Source organism: Vidua macroura (genome assembly GCF_024509145.1).
Source record: "Vidua macroura isolate BioBank_ID:100142 chromosome W unlocalized genomic scaffold, ASM2450914v1 whyW_random_scaffold_74, whole genome shotgun sequence".
Lineage (NCBI taxonomy): Eukaryota > Metazoa > Chordata > Aves > Passeriformes > Viduidae > Vidua > Vidua macroura.
The window spans coordinates 1,744,417-1,756,274 of record NW_026530539.1 but is presented as its reverse complement, the minus strand read 5'-3'; positions in this window follow the sequence as shown (position 1 = coordinate 1,756,274).

Below are 11,858 nucleotides of genomic sequence, written 5' to 3'. Positions count from 1 at the left end.
GTAAAGTATCATCCGAAACAATACAGGTAGTCGGAGCCAAAGGGGAACCTTTTGGAGTACCTGTAATAAAGGATGTTTTTCTTGAAACCCATTCTAAATTAGGGGTGGGCTCATTCCTACTATTTCCAGAAGCAGACTATAATCTCTTGGGGCGAGATTTAATGGTAGAATTAGGAATTGGAGTAGATATAATAGAAAATAGGTTAAGTGTTAAATTGTGCCCCTTACGAGCTGTGGATGAAGCAAAGATAGACCCTGAAGTTTGGTATACCCCTGACACAGTGGGAAGATTGGAAATTGAACCCTTTGAAGTAACCATTAGGAACCCTGAGGTTCCCGTAAGGGTCAAACAGTATCCTCCATCCAATGAAGGGAGATGAGGATTGAAACCGGAAATAGACAGGCTCTTAAGGCAAGGATTGCTTGAACCATGTATGTCCCCTTTTAACACCCCCATTTTACCAGTAAAGAAACCGGATAGCAGCTACAGGTTGGTACATGATCTGAGGGTGATAAATAAGAGAAATACTGAGAGATTTCCCGTGGTTGCCAACCCCTACACACTTTTAAGTCAATTGGGACCCGAGAATCAATGGTATAGTGTAATGGATTTGAAAGATGCTTTCTGGGCTTGTCCCCTTAAAGAAAATTGTAGAGTTTATTTTGCTTTTGAATGGGAAGACTCAGACACACATAGGAAGCAGCAATTGAGATGGACTGTGCTCCCCCAAGGGTTTACTAAATCCCCTAATTTGTTTGGACAGGCCTTGGAACAGATCCCAAGAGATTATACACTGGGGGAAGAGACAACTCTAATACAATATGTAGATGATTTATTAATTGCAGGAAAGGAAGAAGAAGCAGTAAGGCAAGAAAGTATAAAATTGCTAAATTTCCTTAGCCTAAGAGGACTAACATTATCAAAATCTAAATTACAATTTGTAGAAGAGGAGGTGAAATATCTAGGACACAGATTGACTAAGGGAACAAAAAAAAATTGGATCCTGAAAGAGTCCAGGGAATACTTTCACTTCAGGCTCCCCGGACAAAAAGACAAGTAAGGCAATTATTGGGACTTTTGGGATACTGTAGACAATGGATAGAGAATTTCAGTGGAAAGGTTAAATTTCTTTATGACAAACTAACCAAAGACGGATTATTAAAGTGGTCCTCAGAGGATGAGGAATGACTGAAGGTCCTCAAGACCGAACTAATGAACCTGCTGTCCATGGTCTTCCAGACCTTAAGAGACCCTTTTATTTATTTGTTGATGTAGGTGAAGGGACAGCACATGGGGTTTTGGCCCAAGACTGGGCTGGAAGTAAGAAACCCGTGGCATATTTATCCAAACTCCTTGATCCCGTTAGCCGGGGTTGGCCTACCTGCCTACAAGTAGTAGTAGCAGCAGCTCTTTTGGTGGAAGAAACAGGCAAGATTACCTTTGGGGGAGAACTGCGAGTTATGTCACCCCATAACATAAGAGGAGTATTACAGCAGAAGGCGGAGAAATGGATTACAGATGCTAGACTTTTAAAGTATGAAGGTATTTTGATATCGTCTCCTAAATTATCCATAGAAACCACAAATTTGCAAAACCCTGCCCAATTTTTGTATGGGGAGCCAACCTCCGAGCTTGCCCATGATTGCCTCCAACAAATAGAGGAGCAAACAAAGACCCGACCAGATCTAGAAGAAGAAGAATTAGAGCTCGGAGACCGATTATTTGTAGATGGGTCATCCTGGGTTGTAGAAGGGAAACGAAAGTCTGGATATGCTATAGTAGATGGAAAAACCTTGAAGGTGGTTGAATCTGGTCCCCTAAGCACTAGCTGGTCCGCTCAGGCATGTGAGTTATATGCAGTACTTAGAGCATTAGAACTATTGAAAGGGAAGGAAGGAGCCGTTTATACTGATTCTAAGTATGCTTATGGGATAGTGTACACCTTTGGGAAAATTTGGGAGGAAAGAGGGTTAATAAACTCCCAGGGAAAAGGACTGATTCACGAAGAATTAATAAAGGAAATTTTGCGAGCCCTACGATACCCGAAGAAAATAGCAGTGGTACATGTGCGAGGGCATCAGGCAGGGATAGGAACTATAGTAAGAGGAAACAACCTAGCTGATCAAGAGGCGAAAAGAGCAGCATTGCTGACGCTAACATACAAACCAGTGATTATGCGGAGGGAAGACTGTACCACCTGTGGAGAAGATCTAGAGACAACACCTTGCTGGTCATGTTGGAAAACGTATGGAGTAGATTCCATACGATGTGCCTGCGGAAATCCTAAAAAAAAGCATTGTTTGTTTCATGGTGTAAAATATATCTTAACATTCACCACACAAGAAAAAGAAAGATTGGATCAAATGGGAGTGCGGGAAAAAGAGGAAGGCAAATGGGTTTTACCCAATGGCCGAGAGGTGCTCTCTAAAGCAATGGCCTTAAGGATATTGCAAGCAATACATAATAAAACTCATTGGGGAACTCAGGCATTAATTGATCAGTTTGCCATTAAATACATGTGTATAGGGATATACAACTTAGCTAAACAGGTAACACAGCAATGTTTAACATGCCAAAGGGTAAACAAACAACAGCAAAGAGAGAGGGTGATGGGCAGAAGGGAACTAGCTCGAAGACCTTTTTCACACATACAAGTGGATTTTACAGAGCTACCTAAAGTGGGGAGATAGAAATACCTGCTAGTGGTGGTAGATCATTTGACTCATTATGTGGAAGCGTTTCCCACAGCAAGGGCCACCACGCAGGCAGTAGTAAGACTACTGTTGGAGGAGATAATCCCCAGGTATGGACTAATAGAAATAATAGATTCAGATCGAGGCCCCCATTTTGCATCTAAAGTAGCAAGGGAGGTCTTTACAGCCTTAGGCACTCAGTGGAAGTACCACACCCCCTGGCACCCACAAAGTTTGGGAAGAGTAGAACGAATGAATGGGGAAATTAAGAAGCCATTAACTAAGTTGATGATGGAAACCAAAATGTCTTGGGTAAAATGCTTGCCCCTAGCCTTGCTAAATATTCGTACACAACCCCGAACTGATGTGGGAATCTCCCCCTTTGAAATGTTATATGGTATGCCATATGATTTGGAAGCTCCTGTTGACCATCCTTGTATAGATAACTCACAGATCAACAATTACCTTATACAAATTATGAATAGAAGGAAGGAATTGAGGGAAAAAGGACTTGTAGTTCAGAGACCACCCCTGGACTTGGCAATGCATAAAATTAAGCCTGGGGATAAAGTACTTATTAAATCATGGAAAGAAAACTCTTTAACACCTCGTTGGGAAGGCCCGTATGTTGTCTTGCTTACTACAGAAACTGCGATACGAACTGCCGAAAAAGAGTGGACTCATGCGAGCCGAGTAAAAGGACCAATCACTTTAGACAATCACTGGAAAATCACAAGTTAGCCGGGAGATACAAAGGTCACTCTGAAGAGGAACTAATGGACTCAGTACCGGTAGTACAGACTAACCATATAGGAGACCAAAAAGGATATACCTACCCCCTTGTTAGTGATTATACGGTTGTTTGCGAAAGAACAGACTGTGAATGTTACCCTTTTGTATGCTTTATTTGTAAAATTTGCCAAGAACGGTGGTGGGTCCATTGCCAGAACAGGAGACCACCTACCGGAATCTGTAAAGGGTGTTATCAAACCGAGAGGGAACTAACGGAGGTAGTGCTAAAATTAGGGGAATTGGCAGGGGAGTGGGTACGATTTGAGACTGGGATGTGGTGGGAGGTTTATTCCAGAGGAGTACATCCAGAAAATTTCTGTTTCCACCCTAGTGAGCCCACTCCCTTCGTTGCCCAGATTACAAAGAGTTGCTGCCGGACAGAAATAGAGAGGGTTCCGTGCGACTCAACCCCAGTAAAGGATAAAAACTGGGAGCAGTATAAAGTTAGGCAGGGGCAAGGGGTTGGGTGCACTGGCGAGTACCGCTGCTGCCGAGAAGATGGTCTACCCCGCGGCTCGAAGCACCTGAGTCGGCGGGTGAGGCAGAGGGGAAAGAACCAGGCCCCCCCCGAGTGGAATAATGCTGAAATGCTCCAATTACTGCCAACTGAATACTGATCTCCCTCTGCAGGATGGCTCAGTCGTCCCTAAAGCACCTAGAGGGCAATGAATCCAGAAAAGGGAAATGACACATAATAAATTTGGTTTAGTACGGCCGAGACCCCACCCTTGTTGGCAAATTGTGGGAATAATCGTACTCTGTGCCTTGAAAAAAGGGAAAGCGAAGCCCAACAAAGTTGGTATGAAACCTAGTTCAACAGTTCCCCGTGGCGGACTACCCTATTGTCCACAATTGCAGGGCCCCTAATTTTGTTGATTTTGGGACTAACCTTTGGCCCATGTATTTTTAATAGGATCATAGACATAGTAAAGGCCCTCATGTTGATAAGGGCCAAATATGAACCCATACCGGAGGATCCTGAGACTAATGAAACCTTAGCCCTTAGCTTACAAGAACTAAAAAGGTTTGATGAACAAAATAAAGAAAAAGAAAAGGGGGGACTGTGATAAGTTCGAAAGGACTCTTTGTTCATCATTAAGGAAACCGCAAGACAGAAAGGAGAATGCGGCGTGGGTTTTCGCTCTCCCCGGTTGCACGCGGCTCTTGGGAGGCCGGCTGTGGCGTAGCTTCCACGTGCTGCCGGGGTTTTCTGCCACGGGTTCCCGGACACGGCTCCGTGTCTCGGGCGCGTGGGCTGGCCAGCCTCTGTTACCGTGCGCTAGGGATCCGGTAAAGAGGTAAGGAATTTGTCCATTTACTCCGTGCTCGGCAGTAACGGTTTATTGGTCACGTGGTGCGGTTCGATGGAACGACACAACCGCTCCCAGCACTCGCATGGGAGAAAATGGCGACTGGGTGCCGGCAGAATAGGATTTTATGGAGGGGAGGGGCGAGAGGATCCACGGCCTGCAGTCCAATAGGGGCGGCTGCCGTGGCGGTGACGCCAGCAACAGCGACCAACCAGAGAACCCCGCAGGGACGGGCACCGAGCCTCGGGCTGAGCGGGATTGTGCGGGGTGGCAGGCACGGGGTCTCCCGGGGCCGGATGGGGGGGTGGTTACAGGAGCGGCAGAGGGGGAAGATCCGGCTGCAGGCAGCATGGGGCCAGAAACCACGGGGGGGAAAACAACACGGGGGAAATGTGGGGGGAAACAGGACTCGGCTAGCTAACACAAGTAAGAACCCCTAAAACCCAATCCCAGGATGCAACAGGAGAAGACTTGTGTAGATAACAGAAAACCGCAAGACAGAAACTAGATAGTATGTTGATTACTTAAGCTAATTGTGCAACTAGAACTTAGGTGCATCTAACATATAACCTTATATGGAAAAGATCATTACAGGGCCGTGAACTTTTACCGAGGAGGAAGAGAGAAGCCTTCCTCAAACGACCACCAGAGAGTAGAAGAAGACCCCCTAGCAACAGAGGGCGCAAGCGCAGAGTACACCCAGAGATACAGCGGACACGGAAGAAGAAGGAGTATAAAAGACTGTGGGAAGGGGGAAACGGTGTGAGCCGTTGGCAGAGCGCTGACTCCCCGGCTGCACCCAGCGCTGTTTGCTTGCCATTGCTTGCTGTAACCAATAAATTTCTGTTTGACTCTCGAAAGGCTGAGCAAATTATTCGCCTCAGTTTATAACAACAGTCTGTCAATTAGTGGAATTTCTATGGAATTTATGGTTCCCTCCATTGCTTCTTTCACCTCTCCATAGCTGTCCTTATCTACCATCAGGCCCACAGTTTGTAAAAACACCTCCATCTCATTCCTTTCAATCCCTCCTCTTCTTATTTTCTCAATAATTGTCTTTACAAACCTTAGTTATCAATGACTTAACTTTCTGTTCCTGGGTCCTTTTTGATTTTGCAGTTATTTGCAGTTTATATAAAATTTCAATAGCCAAACCGAATTTTATTTCTATATCTTTTATTTTAAAGAAAGCAAGCAAGCAGCGTTGGGTGGCTGGGGAGTCACCGCTCCACTCACGGCACACACCACTTTCAAATTCGGTAAGGTATATATACTGTTTTTAAGCCTACAAACAATTTTCCAATGTGCTTGGTTCGTACAAATCAGGAAACATCAATTAGCTGGAATCAGCAACTTCATAACCTTTCCAGGTGGTCGTTGGCTTCCTGTCCTTGTCTGGAGGGTGGTCCCTTCACCGGTGTCTGCTACATGGTTTTGTTAAGCTTTTTATTATACATAAGCATTTAGTTGCGTTGCAATCCCCTTAGCTTTACCACAACTTCCTCTATTTTATTCTAAGCATCAGTCGTCTTGCTACCTCATCTTTTTACTTTACCATACTTCCCCTATTTCGATGCTTTATTTGGCTACAGAAAGTTTCAAAACCCTTCTTTGTATCTATCCCAAGGAATGCATCCATTTTTGCCACAGCAGATACAAGCATTTTCTGATTCCATTGCCGATTGACACGAATCACAAAAACATTTTTCACACAGTGGCATAATTTTCTGTCCTTTAGTAGTGATTCTGGATCTGTAGGCATGGCTACTACCTGCATCCCCTTGATCACATGTTGAGTAAGTTGCACTAAGCAAAGGATCATACATGGTAAAATTATTAGAGTTGCTGCAGCACATAAGAGGAAAAAAAAGTGTTCATTTAACCCATAGGCCACCAGGTAACCATGAAAACATGTCCCATTCCCATCCTTTCCACCTTTGGATCAGTACATGAGCTTTCTTATTCCCTTTGTTATTTGTTTCACCACTTTTCTATTGTCATCTATCTACAAACAGCAGTTTGAGTCATTTATTTTCCACACACTCCCCCTTCTTCTGCTAATAGATAATTTAATACCATCCGATGTTGAAATATTGCATACCTCATCTGCATGGATTAATCAGCAAAAAGGTTAAGAGCTGTAGCTGTCTGGTTGGTTATTATTTCAAAGACAGCTTGTAACCTAATTATCCGATTTAAATTATAAACAGGTTTGCTGGCACCTGGTATTAATTCATTAGGATTCCAAGTGGCTGGTCTGTAGTGCTGTATGATTTGCTCAGGTGGCCATTCATCTTTTCCCCACTTTTGGGTGATCCTTTCAGCCAGGAATGCATCAATTGACTGCTTTTCTCAAATTAGATCATCCTATACCTTGATTCCTAACTGATTTCCCTGAAGTTGTGGTAGCAAAAAGAACAACAATCTAATATACCCTACATAACATATCCCTGACCAGTTTGGAGGTAACCTGCGATAGGCATGTTGGCCACAAATCCAGTAATGCCCTTTAAGAGCCCAGGTCCCATTGGCAAAGGGGCCTTCCCAGTTTTCATCATCAATTGGTGGGTCAAAGTACAGCTTGTTTCCTGGGCCTAACAGTCCTCCAACAATAGTTGCCCAACCATAAGAATCACAATATTTGCATTTCTCAGCTCCCACATGAGGTTTCCACTTACAGTTACATCCCAGATCTGTTTTGTTTGATCTGGACCAGAACTTATTAAAAAGGATTCAAGTTCCATTCTGGTGTTGCCACTTTCACTGATAGTCATGAACAACATGTGTCATACTTATGGAATAATCTCGGGGGGAGCTTAAAAATAAGTGGTAAAAATATCTGTCCTTCCCCACTGTGAAAAATGCATATTATATGATTGGCTCTTTGCAAATGCTAAAATGAATACTATATGTGTTATGTTGGAAAGTTGTGCTGTATTAATCTCTTTTAAGTAGTGTGGTAAATATAGTTTTTAGGCTATAGCATAATATTCAAATAGAAACTATGTGATGTAAGATACTTTTTGTAACTAGTGCAAGGAATGGAAAAGATAATCAAATTCTTCGCATTATCCTATCTGGATAGAGATAACAGCAACAGACACCAAGATTCCAAGAAAAGAATTATTGCTTCCTTATCGGGAAAGCTCAGACTTCGAGGAACCAAGAAAATTGATTTACAAGATGGAGGGAGGAAGCTGAAATTAAGCAGAAACACCCTAGTGTGAAGGGAATGTTTGAATCACGTATGAGATGTATGAATATGCAATAGGCTATTGCTTTTAAGGGGTAATCCTTTGTTAGCAAAGTGTGCTTTGTGGTAGAGTGCAAGGTACCCAGACGTCCGTAATTCTTTGCTTTTTGTTGTCTCTTATTGTCCTAAATTTTATTACTATTTTCATTACTATTAAACTACTAAAATTTTAACACAAGTGAATGGTGTTTTTCACACCCACTGCTTTACAGCCTTCAAAACGCCTTCGGTAATTATGGTAGGAACACCTTACCCAGCTACCATTACTGAGCTTAACGTGTTTGATTCCATCTGCCTCGATATTTGGAACAATTGTAAGGAGGACAGTTGGGGGTCCAAAAATCTAAATCCAAAGATGAAGTCCAGTCACAAACACTTTTCCCCATGTATATGTCTCGTGTTCTATTTAGACAATAAATGCCTCTTTCAGAAGAATGAAGCCGCCATGGACTTGCTTCTTAATCCCCAAATCCCATTCCATTATGGACCTCACTTAGGGTGCTGACCCACCATTTAAGTTTGACTGGGCTGGCCACCCATGGCCAGTCTTCAGATCCTCCTGGCCCTCTGCAGACCCAGAAATTGCTAAGGTTAAAGGTTTTTGCTGCTTCTTCTCCTAGGACTAAAAAACTATTCGCCCATCTCTGGCCCAAACCTAACTGACAATATAAAGGTAAGATTATTAAGAAAAACATTCTAATGATGTAATTTAATTCTCACATTGTCTTCCCCACCACCTGTGGCAAGTGAAGGTGAAACAGAGATTTTTGGAGTTAAGTTAACAAAATGAATTAAGCATTTATAATTTAGCTTGTAGAGGTATGTATTGAATTTTAACCTTTTACTTAAGAAACCTCTGCCTGGTACAAAGGGCATAGGAAAATGCAAATTTCTGAAGCTTCTTGCATAAAGAACAATACCAGAAGAGGCAAAGAACCCAGATAAAGAAGCTCTTCTGTCTCCAAGCCTATCAAGACTGACAGACGTACTCAGATAAGCACCAAAGGACCAAAAGCGCACGCGCAGAGAGGAAAAGTTCAAAAGTTTAGCCATAAGGAAGACCACAATCTTCGGCCTCAGGACCACCGAGAGACCCCCGTACGACCACCACAGCAAACCACGCATGCCCAGAAGGGCATGGACTTATCTAGCATGAGAGGCGAGGACAGGCAGGGCCAGGGGTTGAATATGCATGAAAAAGTTGTGCAATGTATTGCATATGGAACATCTTTGGGAATAAAGGTGTGGGTCAGACTGAGGCTCGGGGCACAAGTTTTGGAGAGTTATCTCACTTGTGTCGGGCGCTGACATACATACCCACTTCATAACTACCCCAGGTTATGGAGTCTATTTATTTATTCCGCGTATCGCTTCAAAGGCACAGAAACCACTTAACATAAATAAAACAATGACAGTGAGGATTAGTCCCCCAGTGACTGGAAATCTGAGAGGAGAAATGCCCATACAGACTATTTCAGCAGACAGTCTGTGGGTAGGCAAGTGAGGCTTCCCCCGATGTTGACGCACTGGCTACTGCTACGGTCTGTTCCTGCACAGTGTCAGTCACGGCCTCCCATCCTTCTCATCCAGCTGAGATGTCCAAATCTCTTAGGCTTCAGAGACCTTGACCTGAGTGTGATGGGTCCACCCATGTTCAGCTGTCTTGACAGCTGTTTCTGTGGTCAGTAACACTTGGAAAGGTCCACGCTACTTCACCACCTTCTTTCCACTCCTTAACTAGGACGCAATCTCCTGGCTGGATGTTGTGAACAGCAAAGTACAAAGGTAGCGCCAGCTGAGCTTCCTGTCAAAAAGATTTCACAAGAGACAGTATCCTGGCCACATATTGATTCAAATATACATCACTTATCTCTACCCCCCACTAGGCTGAGAATCACAAGGGTAAGGAATTCCAAACATCAATTTGAAGGGAGATAATTTAATGTTTCCTCTGGTTCTGGCCCTTATTCTTGCCAAAGCCAATGGCAAAAGCCGTACCCATGGCATCTGTTCCAGATTGAAAGGCAAGATGTATTCTATTTGCCATCTGTATGGCAGTTGTCTTGTGTTAAGTGGGCAGTTTTTTCCTTATCTCTTCCACAATCAATCCTCCCTCCGGGGAGACATCAGCTGATAATGGGACATTGAGTGTCACTGCATGACTGATAAGAGCTATAACACCCCTTTGTAAGATGCTCCGCCCAGAGGGAGGAGCCAAGCATTCCTACCTGCATATGGTCTTGAAATTCTGGCCCACCAGCATAGCTTTTTCTGTGCTGGATTTTCCCGGAGGAACAGCTGCCTCTTCCACTACCTCTTCAGAGAAAGACTACACCCTTTTCTACAGGATCACTAGTCCAACAGAACCACACCTGGCACTCCAGGAGGACTGCAGCTACAATTCCAATTGGACTGCTACCAACACTCTGTCCAACAGGGTGTCAAGTTGTATTTTGACTCTATCAGTGTTGTTTTGGTTCACTGCATTGTTTATCTTTTTATTTTATTCCCTAATAAAGAACTGTTATTCCTGCTCCTATATTTTTACCTGAGAGCCCCCCTTAATTTCAAATTTATAACAATTCGGAGGGATGGGGTCTACATTTTTCATTTTCAGGGGAGGCTCCTGCCTTCCTTAACAGACACCTGTCTTTCCAAACCTAGACAGTTTCTTAGATTCTATCACCAGCTTCAAAGGGTGTTTCTTCATTTCTCCATTCATTCTTTCAACCCGGCGCAAGCTCTGGGGGTGCCAGGGGGTATGGAGGTTCCATTGTATTCCTAAAGCAGTCATAACCCGTTGAAGAATTTTCCCTGTAAAATGAGTTCCCCTACCTTAGTCTATTGCTTCCACAATTCCATATCTTGGAATTATTTGTTAAAAAAATACCTTAATAACTGATCCTGTAGTTGCTGAAACAGTTGGAAGTGCTTCTGGCCACCCTGGTAGCTAACATACTATTACCAGAAGATATTTAAACCTTGCCACTCAGGGCATTTTGGTAAAATCCACCTGGCATCTTTGGAAGGTGTGTACAGCCCAAGGCCTTCCTCTCTTGGCAATTTTCTTTGTAACCCTGTAATTGGTTTTAGCACAAATCAAACAACCCTCAATAGCTTCCTTTGCCAAAGTAAAAAGACCCACAGCAACATACATTTTGAAGAAGGCTTCTGCCAGTCCTTGAGAGCCCAAATGGCCCCCTTCATGGAGTTATTTTAATATTTGTATGACCACAGATTTTGGTATCCATTGCTCACCATCCCTTGTAAACCAATTATCCCCTCTTTCCTCTGCCCCACTCTTAATTATCTCAAGCTCCTCTGGTGGAAAAGAGTTTCTCTGGCAACAGTGGGGTTACTGGGAGCAAAGGGAGGATCTTAGAGATTTCTGGCTACAATGCAGTTTTCTGAGCTTCTTCATCAGCCACTTGGTTACCTATTGCCTCCTCTGAGCACCCTGCCTGGTGTCCCCTAATGTGTATTATTGCTACCCCTTTTGGTAAATTCACCACCTCCAATAGGTGGGAAATTAAGCTCTCATGAGCTAACATTTTTCCCCTGCAGGTTAATAAACCCCTTTCTTCCCATAATTGCCAAATGTATGTATCACTCCATATGCATATTTAGAATCAGAAAAAATATTCACTATCTTGTCCCGATATAATTTACAGGCTCTCACAAGTGCATACTGCTCGGCTGTCTGAGCTGACCATGTGGGTAGCAATCTTCCCCCTTCCTTTAATTCCCTTCCATTAATGATAGCATATCCTGTGAATTGTTCCCCTTCTATCACCCTTGAAGACCCATCA